The sequence below is a fragment of the Bombina bombina genome, chromosome 1 (assembly GCF_027579735.1).
Source record: "Bombina bombina isolate aBomBom1 chromosome 1, aBomBom1.pri, whole genome shotgun sequence".
Classification (NCBI taxonomy): domain Eukaryota; kingdom Metazoa; phylum Chordata; class Amphibia; order Anura; family Bombinatoridae; genus Bombina; species Bombina bombina.
The window spans coordinates 286,496,103-286,512,381 of record NC_069499.1 but is presented as its reverse complement, the minus strand read 5'-3'; positions in this window follow the sequence as shown (position 1 = coordinate 286,512,381).

Here is a 16,279-nt window from a genome sequence, read left to right as displayed (position 1 = left end):
ACTGAATGTTTATGTTCTAGAAAATGTCTAGCCACAGGCTGATCCGTCTTGCCCTTATCAATTGCTGCCCAAATGGCAGAACGATGGTTTGCAAATCTTGTGCGTGCCTGTGTCGTCTTCCGTTTTCCCAACATAATACATCCCACATGAACAATTTAAAAGCTATACGACAAACTTGGTGGTGCAGGTTATGTAGTATTTGATGCAAAATTGCTGATTGTTATGTGGATGTTTAAAGGAGTTGCATGGTATCATAGCGTTGCAAGTAGTACACGATATACACCTAAATGGATCAGTTTTTATAGGCTGAAGCCAGGAGGAGGTAGTATAACAATGTGTTGGGTCAGTAATTACTAGAGAGTCCCTTAAGTTTCTTGCTCTCCTAAAGGCCACCCTAGGTTTCATTGTAAAGGGTAACATGGGATCTGAAGAGAGAATATCCCAATGTTTAAATACATTCCTAGGTAGAGTGTTCATCATAGGATTATATGTTGTCAGTAGAGTAAGGCGATCAGTATCAGTTGGTTCGGTATGTTCTACCCATAGATCTTCCTGTCGTACTTCCTGTAGTTGTGTTTTTATATCCCTGATGAGCTTTGGTTTGTAACCTCTTTGTATAAACCTCTGTTCCAGTTCTCTTAGTTGTTCTTCTTTATGAGTCGGCTCCGTATTGTTGCGTATGACTCTAAGTATTTGTCCCTTGGGAACTGCTTCAACCATCCTCTTCGGATGACAGCTCTGTGCCGGCAAAAACATAAATTATGCTTACCTGATAATTTCATTTCCATCTGTGAGAGGAGAGTCCACTGCTTCATTCATTACTTGTGGGAATTAAGAACCTGGCCACCAGGAGGAAGAAAAGACACCCCAGCCAAAGGCTTAAATACCTCCCCCACTCCCCTCATCCCCCAGTCATTCTGCCAAGGGTACAAGGAACAGTACGAGAAATATCAGGGTATAAATGGTGCCAGAAGAATAAAATTAAATTTAGGGGGGGGGGCGGAGCAAGCCATCAAGCTGAGCAGAAGCAAAGCACCAGAGCTCTGTGTAACTTCTATTATTTTTTACACTCCTGCATATAATTTGGGGATAATTCTTCCCCACTTCTAGTGGGATAGTGCCCAGCTGTGGTCTGCTACTCCGGATGTAATTTTGAGCATTCCGGAACGAGCCTTTTATATCCCGGAAGAAGAGAACCGGCACATGCTCAGGTAAGGCCGGGGCTTCGGCCTACAGCGGATCCCACGATCGCAACAAACTGACCGGAAAAACTTCTAAAAGTGGCGATCCAGCTCTACAGACCCTGACAAACCGGAGAGGAGGTCCCAAAGTGTGGTGATTGAGCTTGAACAGGGGTTATCCTTGTGGAGAGCTGAACTACAAGGAGTAGGCCGGCGCCATCTTGTCCCACATGTAAGTGCGCAATCTTCATCACACAAGCACACTTGGCCCATCTACAGCTTTGTACAGTGACAGTTCCCCATATATCCATATGCTATCTGCTCTGTGAACATATTGAGGACCCCTACCTTAATTCTACAATATATGGGGTACTGATTTTGAGGCCTAAGTCTGTGAGGCGCTGCCGGGCCATACATGAAGTGCCGGCTCCAGACCCCATCAGTGATCACCGGACGGACAGGTAAGAGGGTTTAAAAAACACCTCATAATTACATCTGCCCTTTCACACTGCAATAAAACCCCAGGGACCGGGACAATTATTTCCCAGTAATTAACGGAGTACCTCCAATATACTCCTACAGGCAGCTCTGACCCCTAAACTGCATGTGCTGTCTGTCATCCTAACCGGGCTATACCTTGAGACATTAGCATTTTAAGCACTGCTCGTTTGCTATACTAAGGCAGCCAGGCTATTCTGCATTTCATGGTTGCTTAGTGTGGGGGACAGAACATTCACATACTGGGCAGTCCACGGACATTTATCTCCTTAATCTGACCAAGCAAACATCCCTACTCTGAGGACTCTCCTGAAGCAAGGGCTATTTGTTAATCACATTGGGAACATTTGCAAGCAGTGAAATCAATAAAAAGCCCCCACAGGAAAATAATTTAACCAACAACCACCTCTTGGGCATCCTCTGCTGCCTGTACCCATATGCTGTGCAGACAAATTTAAAACCTGAGAGACTGCAGCCACAGTAATCTTACTCTTGCAGCCTTGTCAAAGAGTACTTCTAGTGAGCCTGTCTGAACACAATAACCTGTTCCATTAATTGATGTAATCACTGCTGCTGCGCCAGCCTATGTGCCTTTGGGCTCTAAGCTCAAAGTGGAGTGTTATTACTTATGACTATCTTACTAATGCTTACTTTTATTTACAGGTTCTATCTACAGTACTAGTCTTTGTAGATGCTTCCTGTATACGTCTGCTTGATTTCTCTCTGCTGCTCTCATGCTTCATTTCCCTAATTGTCTCAGTGCAGTGGATATGTGTTGTGCTATTGAACATACTTAAACCAGCTTGATAATTGGTATACTCTTACACCCCTGGCCCACTCAAGTGGCGAGCTGGTCACTTTCACCTACCCACGCCCCCCCCTTCATGTAGTATCCCCTTCTCCCTCTAAACTAAGTGATAACCCATTAGCTGTGGCCTTTGATTGCTTAAGCTCCAATACTCAGGCCATAGTACTTCCATCATTTTGCCTTAGTTACTTGCAGGGCCTTTGCTACCTAGTGTTGTTCTAAATATTGAGGTATGCTACTACTTGTCCTTATTACACTGAGTTTTCTGTGGTATTCCTGTAAGTCTCGCTACACGGGACTGGCTGCATTGGTCCCCCTCGCGCCTCCTCCTTTCCGGCCCAGCTTGTCTGGGTTGGTCACTTCCACTCCCCTTTTCCCCTTCCTCTTGGTCGTATCCCCCCTCCCTGAGGTGCATGGGGGCTCTTAGGAGCCGTCACAATTGCCAGGGTGTAATACTATGTACTAGGTGTAATTCATTATGAGGGCAGTGCTGGCCCCGCTCTTACAGTGTACCATTTATCGCTAATGTATTAACCAGGTGTTGAATCTTAACCCTTCTTTATCTTTGTGTTTAGTCCAGGGGTTTAACGACTTCTCTGTGGGTACGTGGTCAGGGTGGGCCTCTTCTCCACCATACCGACATACTCCTTGGTCTCCTTTCATCACCAAACATGTCACACTCAGCTAGAAAAAACACCAAGACCCAACCGGCCTCAAAGCAGACTGTCCTTGACCATTTTTCTCAACCACGCAAGAAAACTTCCTCAGTGAGCAAGGACATTAGCGACCCAGAATCTCAAGATGAGGGTTCGCAGTCAAGCTCTGTCTGTTGCGCATCTCAATCACTACATTACCGAAAGCACTCTTCAGAAACTCCTCGCAGCTCAGACCAAATCTATCACTGCTGAGATCCAGAGAAGTTCGGCTGAACTTAAAAAGGAAATCCAAGAAATAGGAGATAGGGTTGATTCCCTTGAGCGGCAACAAGACGATCTGGCTACCGACAACTCGAACCTCCTAGCCTATGCAGAAAATCTGGCCGAACAAATCTCCCAACTTGAGCTGAAACTGGCAGATGTGGAGGACAGAGCTAGGAGGAACAATATCAGGTTTAGAGGCATCCCTGAGATGGTAAACACAGGTGGTTTGCAGGAGTATCTCATATCTTTGTTCACCGCATACTTGGGGTCCCTGGAAAGGGCCCACAGGGCTCTCCGGCCACGTTCAGTATCATCAGATAGGCCGAGAGATGTGGTCGTCTGCTTCCACCACTTTGCCTTCAAAGATCGGTTGATGCAGGCAGCATACAACAAACCTACTTTACCTGATAATCTCAAAGACATCCAACTCCTACCTGACCTCTCCTCACATACTTTGCAACAGCGAAAGCTCTATGCCCCAATTACTACTCAGCTGAGGAAAGCAGGGATCAAATATAGGTGGGGATTCCCCACTAAACTGATCGCGACCAAGGATAATCAAACCCACACAGTCTCCTCACCCTCTATGGGAGGCACTCTATTAGCCTCCAAGCCGCCCCCAGCAACCAGCAAGAGTCTCGCTCCAGATTGAGGGTCACAGCACCCGAATGGTCTGTCAAAGAACAGAGACCAAAGCGTTCAAAACCAAACCCCCCTGACCACACTCTGAGGCCTCAGGCCTCACCCACTTGAGGTTGTTGAGTTGCATTTCAATACCAATGTCAGGTTCATATACTCTGATTTGTTTACATTTTCAATATTATTCTAACTAACTCAGGTTAGAGTTTGAGTTGATATATATGGTTAATTAGTTACTTTGTGCTTTTTTTATAGTTGAGCGGGGCTACTTGCACTAGTCCCTCTGCCTTTCAGGCAAGGTTAACTCCCCCCCAATTTCTGGTGCCCATTCTAGGGCCCCACATAGGTGGACTACTTCCACTTGCTATTCCCTACCCCTCATCCCCCTCCCCCAACCAATCTTTGACCACTACCCCTCGCTTCGCCCCCTCCCAAGACCTCTAAATGGCCTCTCTTAGATTCCTCACCCATAATGTCAGAGGCCTTAATACTGTGGGCAAGAGATGCCTTTTATCCCGATCCCTCCATCACCATGGAGCGGATGTAGCCTTCCTCCAGGAGACGCACCTACTAGCGGACTCCCCCCCCCCCCCTCCACACTTCCAAGGACTACCCAGTTTTTGAGGCGGCTTCCTTCATAAAGAAAGCCAGAGGAGTAGCCATCCTAATACACAAAAGAGTGGCTTACGAGCCCCTCTTTATATTCAGAGACCCTCAGGCCAGATATCTCATCCTTATATGTAATCTAGACCATGTCACATATACTGTTGTTTCGGTCTATCTCCCAAACTCACTTCAACCTAGGTACCTCAGGAAAGTCCTTCTGCATGTGGAGAAGGTCAAACAAGGCAGAGTTATCCTCGCCGGTGACCTGAACATGGTATGGGATGAGAAGATAGATAGGAAAACAGGCCCCTCTAAGAGACTCCCCTCCAGCCACGACCCTACCAGTCGTGGATTCCGGGAACTTATATGCCAGTTCACTTATTTTGATATTTGGAGGTCCCTTCATCCTCTAGACAAAGATTTTACCCACTTCTCCCACCCTCACGCTACACACTCTAGGCTAGATTACTTTTTTTGCCACCCCACAGACCTAGATCTGGTCCGCTCCGTGAACATTCATCTCTGCCCGTGGTCAGATCATGACCTTATCACCTTAGACATTGACTCTAGTCACACTACCAAGGCCAAAGCCCCATGGAGACTGCCACACCATCTCCTTTCGGATGTCCCGTTTAGGGAAGAGATCAGGAAGGAGATTTGCTTCACTCTCCAGACCAATGATACCCCAGAAGTTAGCGAGAACACAATATGGGGTGCGTTTAAGGCTACTCTGCGAGGCCTTTTCATCCGCAAGCAGGCTCACCTCAGGAGACAAGCAGGCCTCTCCCTCTCCCAAGCACACAGCAGACTGCGGGTTCTTGAAACCCAACGGCGGACCTCGAACCCGGTAACCTACAAATCTGAGGTGTAAGACCTTAGGCGGCATATCTGCCGTTAGAATTCCGTAAGACACAATCCAATCTCCTCCGTTTGAAACACCTCCTGTACTCCAAAGGCAATAAAGCAGATTCTTTACTAGCCAATAAAATCAGGCAGCGTTCGGGTGCCACTCGTATTCACGAAATCAAACAGGGTGGACGATCTGTCCGACTCCCTTCCCAGATAGGCCAACAGTTCCATAAGTTCTACTCTGAACTCTATAATATAGGCGATACCACGACGATCGGGAAAGCCCCCTCGGAAAACATAGATTCCTTCCTTCACTCCCTTGAGCTCCCCACCCTTGACGAATCTCATAAAGAGTGCATTGACACCCCGATTACTAATCAGGAGGTTAAATCGGTTATTAAAAAACTGAAATCTCTTAAAGCCCCTGGGCCGGATGGCTTCACGGCCATTTTCTACAAGACATACCTAACAGAACTCGCCCCTATACTTACCAGATTTTTCAATAATGCTATGTCCACAGGGAAATTCGATAAGGAATTCCTTGATGCCTCCATCATCACCATTCCCAAACCCAATAAAGACCCTACCCTCTGCGCTAATTACCGACCTATTTCACTCATCAATACCGACGTTAAGATCTACGCCAAAATCTTGGCTAACCGGCTAGCAAAGTTGCTCCCAACACTTATTGACCCAGATCAAGTCGGGTTCATACCAGGGAGAGAGGGCCCAGATAACACCAGGAGGCTCCTTGACATACTCCTTGAAGCCAAGAGACTGAATAGACCACTTGCGGTACTTTCTCTTGATGCCGAGAAGGCCTTTGACCGCGTCAGATGGGAGTACCTCTGGCGGGTCGTAGAGAACTTCCAGTTCCCTGCGCGAATTATATTGGCAATCAAGGCCCTATATTCCTCCCCAGTGGCCTCAGTGAGAGGTCTGGGGTTTGACCCCACTCCCTTCCCTATCTCCAATGGCACCCGACAGGGCTGCCCCCTCTCCCCGATTTTGTTCGCACTGGCCATGGAGCCTCTGGCTGCGGCTATTAGGACAGATAAAGAGATTTCGGGAATCACCCTACACGGTACGGTTCACAAAGTAGCCCTATTCGCAGATGATACCACCCTGTTTTTTTCCAGACCCTCACAAGAGATTCCGAGACTCCTGTCCCTTCTAGAGACATTTAGTGCCTTGTCGTACTATAAATTAAATCACTCGAAATCTGAATTATTCTGGGTTCCCCGAGGTCTCCAAAAGCTTATGTAGAAAATATAAGTTTATCCCCAGCCATAAGTACATCTCCCATCTCGGTGTTAAATTATCCAATTCTCTCCCACAAATTATTGAAGATAACTTCAAACCCCTCTTGACCGAGCTTAGGTCTCTGCCCATACGATGGAACTTCAAATGTGTATCCTGGTTAGGACGCATAGCGGCCCTAAAGATGAGTTATCTTCCTAAACTCACGTACGCCCTTCGTTGTCTACCAATAAGAGTACCCAGAACTCTTCTCGTACAGTTCCAGAGCGCCTGTACTAAATACATATGGCAGGGTAAACCCCCTAGTGTTGCCCATAATGTTCTGCAATACCCTAGAATGCACGGCGGGGTTGCTTCTCCCTCTAATTTTAGGTATGCGGATGCTGCTATGCTCACCCATATCTCTCAATGGGGTGTCAAAGATTCAGATAGTAAATGGAGGTCTATTGAACAAGCCTCCCTACCACATAACCTTACTTTAAGGGACCTAATATGGACGCCACCCCATTGCAGAAGGAATCTAGACGCCTCTAACCCGATTATTAAGGAATGCCTGTCCGCCTGGGACCGCCTGAGGCATAATCCCAAGGTAGCCCCTCATCCTTCCCCAATTACCTCTGTGACTGGTCTTCTGTCCGGTTTACCGGACTCCCATCCGAACGCCTGGGCTCGGCTGGGTATCATGAAGGTGGGAGACCTATGGTCTACCTCGCCACATACAACTTTCTCCCCCTACACCCAACTCAATACTACTCCATCTACACCCTTGTATATGAAATTTGAATACTCCAGAGTTACTAGCTTCTTATCTCGGTGGGGATTCAAACCCTCTCTGCCTCGACAGCTTACCATCTGGGAAGCTAGATGGCAACAGGGGCTCAGACTGGGCAAACCACTGTCCTTACACTATTCCCTCATGGAAGGTGCTGTCCCAGTTGACAAAGCCCAACATATCCTGAAATGGGAATGGAAGTTAGACTTCACGAAACCCCCCCTAGAGTGGCAACGCACGCTCCTATTTACAAAGAAAACCCTTCATTGCATTACCGTCCTTGAAACCTACATTAAGGTGCTCACGCACTGGTACTACGTCCCAGCTAGCGCGAAAATCTTCCCAGTGGCCTCCCCCACCTGTTGGAGAGACTGCTCACATATAGGGGATATGATCCACATTTGGTGGAGCTGTCCCAGACTCAAACCTATCTGGAACAAATGTTTCTCTACATTAACCAGTTTAGGTATCAACCTACCCAGAACTCCCGAGACGGCTCTGTTCCACTTAGGCATATGCAAATTATCGAAACATTATGGTGCACTTTGTATTTACCTTCTGTCAGCTGTTAAACTTAATATAGCGAGATCTTGGAAAAGATCCCTTCCCCCAGCCTGGTCAGATATTATATCCACTATGGCATACATGTACTCTATGGAGAAGAGTATCTATTATGCCTCGGGTAGGACTGATTTCTTCGAACTGATCTGGTCCGATTGGAAAAACAGGTTTGATACTCTCTGGCTCCCCACCTTCGACACCTAGTTGGCAGTACACCCCTAACCACATAGGCAGAAGACCCGGCCTTACCCTTGTAACCTGAATTGGCCCCTTTTTTTCCAAAGTCATCTTAGCATATCTACCTTCCCTTTTCCCCTACCTCCTCTCCCCCTCCCCCCCCCCCCCCTCGATGCTTTTTTATGTCCTGTCAGGACACTGACACCCTTTTCATAGAAATTTACGGTATGTCTGTAATGCTTACGTTTATGTCCTGATGTACTTGCATTTGATGTACGATTGTCTCGTACAGTTGTTGTATCTATCACTCTTTTATTTCAAAAAAACTAATAAAAATTACAAATATTAAAAAAAAAAAATTAAATTTAGGTCCGCCCACCGGAGAAACAGTGGAAATGAAATTATCAGGTAAGCATAATTTATGTTTTCCTTCTTAATGGGAGGGGAGTCCACTTCTTCATTCATTACTTGTGGGAACAAATACTCAAGCTCTAGAGGACACTGAATGAAAAACAAAAAGGGAGGGCAAAGGGAGGCGGACCCTAAACGGAGGACACCACAGCCTGCAGAACCTTTCTCCTAAAAGCTGCTTCCGCCGAAGCAAAAACATCAAATTTATAAAATCTTGCAAAAGTATGTAAGGAAGACCAAGTGTCCGCCTTACAAATCTGCTCCATAGAAGCCTCATTCTTAAAGGCCCAAGATGAGGCCACAGCTCTAGTCGAGTGAGCCGTAATCCTCTGAGGAGGCTTGTGTCCCGCTGTCTCATATGCCAGACGGATCATACGCCTCAACCAAAAAGATAGAGAAGTGGCAGAGTGCCCGCTACGCTTCCCTGAGTACACAACAAATAAAGACGAGGTCTGTCTGAACTCCTTTGTGGCCTGAAGATAAAAGTTCAAAGCCCGAACCACGTCCAGATTATGAAGTAGCCTCTCCTTCGAAGAAGAAGGGTTAGGACACAAAAAAAGGAACTACTATTTCCTGATTGATGTTATGACTCAACACCATCTTGGAAAAAAATGCCAATCTAGTGCGAAGAACAGCCTTATCAGCATGAAAAACTAAGTAGGGCGGCTTGCATTGCAAGGCCGCCAACTCAGAGACTCTGCGTGCTGATGCAATAGCCAGTAATAACAGGACTTTCCAAGAAAGAACCTTAATTTCAAGAGCATGCATAGAGGCCTATCTATCAAGCTCCGAACGGAGCTTGAAGGGCCGTGTTTCTGGCGAGTCTTCAGACTCGCCAGAAACAGCAGTTATGAAGCAGCGGTCTAAAGACCGCTGCTCCATAACCCTATCCGCCTGGCGGATAGGAATCGCCGGAATTTAACCCGATCGGGTTGATTGACACCCCACCAGCAGTTCTTGTGCAATGCTGAATACAGAGAGCGCATTCAGCGAGGTCTTGCGGACCTGATCCGCACTGTCGGATCAGGTCCGCAAGACCTTTGATAAATAGGCCCCATAGGCTCAAATAGAGCCCTCTGCAAAACCTTAAGAACCATGGTTAAGCTCCAAGGAGGAGCCGGATTCCTGAAGACAGGCCTGATCCTTACCAGAGCCTGAACAAAGGACTGAATGTCAGGAAGCTCCGCAAGATTCTTATGCAACAGTACAGATAAAGCCAAGATCTGTCCCCTTAGGGAACTGGTGGCAAGACCCTTATCCAGAACGTCCTCGAGAAAAGCCAAAATCCTGGATACCCTGACCTTATGCCAGGGATATCCTTGTTCCTCACACCAGGACAAGTAGGTCTTCCACACCTTGTGGTAGATGCGTCAAGTGACCGGTTTCCTGGCCTGAACGAGAGTGACAATTATTTCTTTTGCAAGATGTACCGAGTCCACGGTTTCATCCTTACTTGTGGGATATTATCCTTCCTAACAGGAAGTGGCAAAGAGAGCACCACAGCAGAGCTGTCTATATAGCTCCCCCCTTAACTCCACCCCCCAGTCATTTTCTTTGCCGGCTCTAAGCAGGAACGGTAAAGTGAAAGAGGTGTTAAACTGTTAGTTTTATTTTATCTTCAATCAAGAGTTTGTTATTTTTAAATGGTACCGGTGTTGTACTATTTACTCTCAGGCAGAACATAGATGAAGATTTCTGCCTGGAGGATGATGATCTTAGCATTTGTAACTAAGGTCCACTGCTGTTCCCACAGAAGCTGAGGAGTACAGGAAAACTTCAGTGTTTGGAACGGTTTCTTGCTATACAGCAATGAGGTATGTTCAGTCATTTTTTATGCAGAGACCTGATAACTACAGAAAGGCTGACAGTATCCCCATTAGGGGAAGCAGTAATCCTAGTCTGAGAGGGGATGTTACTATCTTGCATATAGGGCTAATCTTATGGGCACTCAGTTTGTATGTTTTTAATTGGGAAAAACGTTTGTGTGTCTGGGAGTACTATATTTATTTAATTTGGGACTGTTTTTGAGGGTTCACTTGGCTTATTTGGGGTTTTTATAACCCACATGGCTCATAGATCGTTTTGTAGATTTATGTGTAGGCCCCAGCAACATCGAGTAAGAGAGGGGCGGGGCCTATTTTCGTGCCTCAGTTTTACATAGGCAAGCTACAACAGAGGGGTCCTGGTGCACTTCCAAGGGCCTAATCAAAGCTTTATTTCCACAATCTTGATCCTTGAGGGCAGGTAGGAGCCACAGCAGAGCTGTGGCTGGGTGCTGACAAGGGTTTTATCAGGTTTTAAACACTTTTCAATCCGAAATTGTGGTGCAATCTTACTAAAGCTTGATGGGTGTACTTTAAAAATTTCAGAAAGTTTGGAGTAATTTTAAGCAGTTTTTCAGTTTGTGTATGCCTTTTTTTCTCTTAAAGGCACAGTACCGTTTTTGAAAATTTTATTTTTTTCATTGAATAAAGTGTTTTCCAAGCTTGCTTGTCTCATTACTAGCCTGTTCAACATGTCTGACATTGAGGAAACTCATTGCTCAATTTGTTTAGAAGCCATTGTGGAACCCCCTCTTAGAATGTGTCCCACTTGTACTGATATGTCTATAAATTGCAAACAGCTTATTTTGACTTATAAGAGTTTGGCACTGGATGATTCTCAGACAGAAGGAAATCAGGTTTTGCCATCTAGTTCTCCCCAAGTGTCACAACCAGTAACGCCTGCACAAGCGACGCCAAGAACTTCTAGTGCGTCTAAAACTTCTATGGCCTCAGTTATGAATACTACCCTCACAGAGGTTTTATCTACACTGCCAGGGTTGCAAGGGAAGCACAGTAGCTCTGGGTTAAGAACAAATACTGAGCCTTCTGACGCTTTAGTAGCCGTATCCGATATTCCCTCACAATGTTCTGAGGTAGGGATGAGGGATTTGCTATCTGAGGGAGAGATTTCTCCAACATAGGTGTGTCCGGTCCACGGCGTCATCCTTACTTGTGGGATATTCTCTTCCCCAACAGGAAATGGCAAAGAGCCCAGCAAAGCTGGTCACATGATCCCTCCTAGGCTCCGCCTTCCCCAGTCATTCTCTTTGCCGTTGTACAGGCAACATCTCCACGGAGATGGCTTAGAGTTTTTTGGTGTTTAACTGTAGTTTTTATTATTCAATCAAGAGTTTGTTATTTTAAAATAGTGCTGGTATGTACTATTTACTCTGAAACAGAAAAGAGATGAAGATTTCTGTTTGTAAGAGGAAAATGATTTTAGCAACCGTTACTAAAATCGATGGCTGTTTCCACACAGGACTGTTGAGAGGAATTAACTTCAGTTGGGGGAAACAGTGAGCAGACTTTTGCTGCTTGAGGTATGACACATTTCTAACAAGACGATGTAATGCTGGAAGCTGTCATTTTCCCTATGGGATCCGGTAAGCCATTTTTATTACATAAAGAAAAAAAGGGCTTCACAAGGGCTTTTAAGACTGTAGACATTTTCTGGGCTAAAACGATTGATATATAAGCATATTTTATACTTCATAGCTTTGAGGAATTATTTTATTCTTGGGAATTATGTAAAATAACCGGCAGGCACTGTATTGGACACCTTATTCTCTAGGGGCTTTCCCTAATCATAGGCAGAGCCTCATTTTCGCGCCTCTATTGCGCACTTGTTTTTGGGAAGCATGACATGCAGATGCATGTGTGAGGAGCTCTGATACATAGAAAAGACTTTCTGAAGGCGTCATTTGGTATCGTATTCCCCTTTGGGCTTGGTTGGGTCTCAGCAAAGCAGATACCAGGGACTGTAAAGGGGTTAAATATAAAAACGGCTCCGGTTCCGTTATTTTAAGGGTTAAAGCTTTCAAATTCGGTGTGCAATACTTTTAAGGCTTTAAGACACTGTGGTGAAATTTTGGTGAATTTTGAACAATTCCTTCATACTTTTTCACATTTGCAGTAATAAAGTGTGTTCAGTTTAAAATTTAAAGTGACAGTAACAGTTTTATTTTAAAACGTTTTTTGTACTTTGTTATCAAGTTTATGCCTGTTTAACATGTCTGAACTACCAGATAGACTGTGTTCTGTATGTGGGGAAGCCAAGGTTCCTTCTCATTTAAATAGATGTGATTTATGTGACACAAAATTTAGAGAAAATGATGCCCAAGATGATTCCTCAAGTGAGGGGAGTAAGCATGGTACTGCATCATCCCCTCCTTCGTCTACACCAGTCTTGCCCACACAGGAGGCCCCTAGTACATCTAGTGCGCCAATACTCCTTACTATGCAACAATTAACGGCTGTAATGGATAATTCTATCAAAAACATTTTAGCCAAAATGCCCACTTATCAGCGAAAGCGCGACTGCTCTGTTTTAGAAAATACTGAAGAGCATGAGGACGCTGATGATATTGGTTCTGAAGTGCCCCTACACCAGTCTGAGGGGGCCAGGGAGGTTTTGTCTGAGGGAGAAATTTCAGATTCAGGGAAAATTTCTCAACAAGCTGAACCTGATGTGATTACATTTAAATTTAAATTGGAACATCTCCGCGCCCTGCTTAAGGAGGTGTTATCTACTGTGGATGATTGTGAGAATTTGGTCATTCCAGAGAAATTATGTAAAATGGACAAGTTCCTAGAGGTCCCGGGGCCCCCCGAAGCTTTTCCTATACCCAAGCGGGTGGCGGACATTGTAAATAAAGAATGGGAAAGGCCCGGCATACCTTTCGTCCCTCCCCCTATATTTAAGAAATTGTTTCCTATGGTCGACCCCAGAAAGGACTTATGGCAGACAGTCCCCAAGGTCGAGGGGGCGGTTTCTACTCTAAACAAACGCACCACTATACCCATAGAAGATAGTTGTGCTTTCAAAGATCCTATGGATAAAAAATTAGAGGGTTTGCTTAAAAAGATGTTTGTTCAGCAAGGTTACCTTCTACAACCAATTTCATGCATTGTTCCTGTCACTACAGCAGCGTGTTTCTGGTTCGATGAACTAGAAAAGGCGCTCAATAAAGATTCTTCTTATGAGGAGATTTTGGACAGAATTCATGCTCTCAAATTGGCTAACTCTTTCACCCTAGACGCCACTTTGCAATTGGCTAGATTAGCGGCGAAAAATTCTGGGTTTGCTATTGTGGCGCGCAGAGCGCTTTGGCTAAAATCTTGGTCAGCGGATGCGTCTTCCAAGAACAAATTGCTTAACATTTCTTTCAAGGGGAAAACGCTGTTTGGCCCTGACTTGAAAGAGATTATTTCTGATATCACTGGGGGCAAGGGCCACGCCCTTCCTCAGGATAGGTCTTTCAAGGCCAAAAATAAACCTAATTTTCGTCCCTTTCGCAGAAACGGACCAGCCCCTAGTGCTACGTCCTCTAAGCAAGAGGGTAATACTTCTCAAGCCAAGCCAGCCTGGAGGCCAATGCAAGGCTGGAACAAAGGTAAGCAGGCCAAGAAACCTGCCACTGCTACCAAGACAGCATGAGATGTTGGCCCCCGATCCGGGACCGGATCTGGTGGGGGGCAGACTCTCTCTCTTCGCTCAGGCTTGGGCAAGAGATGTTCTGGATCCTTGGGCGCTAGAAATAGTCTCCCAAGGTTATCTTCTGGAATTCAAGGGGCTTCCCCCAAGGGGGAGGTTCCACAGGTCTCAATTGTCTTCAGACCACATAAAAAAACAGGCATTCTTACATTGTGTAGAAGACCTGTTAAAAATGGGAGTGATTCATCCTGTTCCATTAGGAGAACAAGGGATGGGGTTCTACTCCAATCTGTTCGTAGTTCCCAAAAAAGAGGGAACATTCAGACCAATCTTAGATCTCAAGATCCTAAACAAGTTTCTCAAGGTTCCATCGTTCAAAATGGAAACCATTCGAACAATTCTTCCTTCCATCCAGGAAGGTCAATTCATGACCACGGTGGATTTAAAGGATGCGTATCTACATATTCCTATCCACAAGGAACATCATCGGTTCCTAAGGTTCGCATTTCTGGACAAGCATTACCAGTTTGTGGCACTTCCGTTCGGATTAGCCACTGCTCCAAGAATTTTCACAAAGGTACTAGGGTCCCTTCTAGCGGTGCTAAGACCAAGGGGCATTGCAGTAGTACCTTACTTGGACGACATACTGATTCAAGCGTCGTCCCTTCCACAAGCAAAGGCTCACACGGACATTGTCCTGGCCTTTCTCAGATCTCACGGGTGGAAAGTGAACGTAGAAAAAAGTTCTCTATCTCCGTCAACAAGGGTTCCCTTCTTGGGAACAATAATAGACTCCTTAGAAATGAGGATTTTTCTGACAGAGGCCAGAAAATCAAAACTTCTAAACTCTTGTCAAATACTTCATTCTGTTCCTCTTCCTTCCATAGCGCAGTGCATGGAAGTAATAGGTTTGATGGTAGCGGCAATGGACATAGTTCCTTTTGCGCGAATTCATCTAAGACCATTACAACTGTGCATGCTCAGTCAGTGGAATGGGGACTATACAGACTTGTCTCCGACGATACAAGTAGATCAGAGGACCAGAGATTCACTCCGTTGAGATTCCCCCGTCACAGGGGATGAGCTTCCGCAGACCAGAGTGGGTCATTGTCACGACCGACGCCAGTCTGGTGGGCTGGGGCGCGGTCTGGGGACCCCTGAAAGCTCAGGGTCTTTGGTCTCGGGAAGAATCTCTTCTCCCGATAAATATTCTGGAACTGAGAGCGATATTCAATGCTCTCAAGGCTTGGCCTCAGCTAGCAAAGGCCAAGTTCATACGGTTTCAATCAGACAACATGACGACTGTTGCGTACATCAACCATCAGGGGGGAACAAGGAGTTCCCTGGCGATGGAAGAAGTGACCAAAATCATTCAATGGGCGGAGACTCACTCCTGCCACTTGTCTGCAATCCACATCCCAGGAGTGGAAAATTGGGAAGCGGATTTTCTGAGTCGTCAGACATTTCATCCGGGGGAGTGGGAACTCCATCCGGAAATCTTTGCCCAAATTACTCAATTGTGGGGCATTCCAGACATGGATCTGATGGCCTCTCGTCAGAACTTCAAGGTTCCTTGCTACGGGTCCAGATCCAGGGATCCCAAGGCGACTCTAGTAGATGCACTAGTAGCACCTTGGACCTTCAAACTAGCTTATGTATTCCCGCCGTTTCCTCTCATCCCCAGGCTGGTAGCCAGGATCAATCAGGAGAGGGCATCGGTGATCTTGATAGCTCCTGCGTGGCCACGCAGGACTTGGTATGCAGACCTGGTGAATATGTCATCGGCTCCACCATGGAAGCTACCTTTGAGACGAGACCTTCTTGTTCAAGGTCCGTTCGAACATCCGAATCTGGTCTCACTCCAACTGACTGCTTGGAGATTGAACGCTTGATCTTATCAAAGCGAGGGTTCTCAGATTCTGTCATTGATACTCTTGTTCAGGCCAGAAAGCCTGTAACTAGAAAAATCTACCACAAAATATGGAAAAAATATATCTGTTGGTGTGAATCTAAAGGATTCCCTTGGGACAAGGTAAAAATTCCTAAGATTCTATCCTTTCTTCAAGAAGGTTTGGAGAAAGGATTATCTGCAAGTTCTTTGAAGGGACAGATTTCTGCC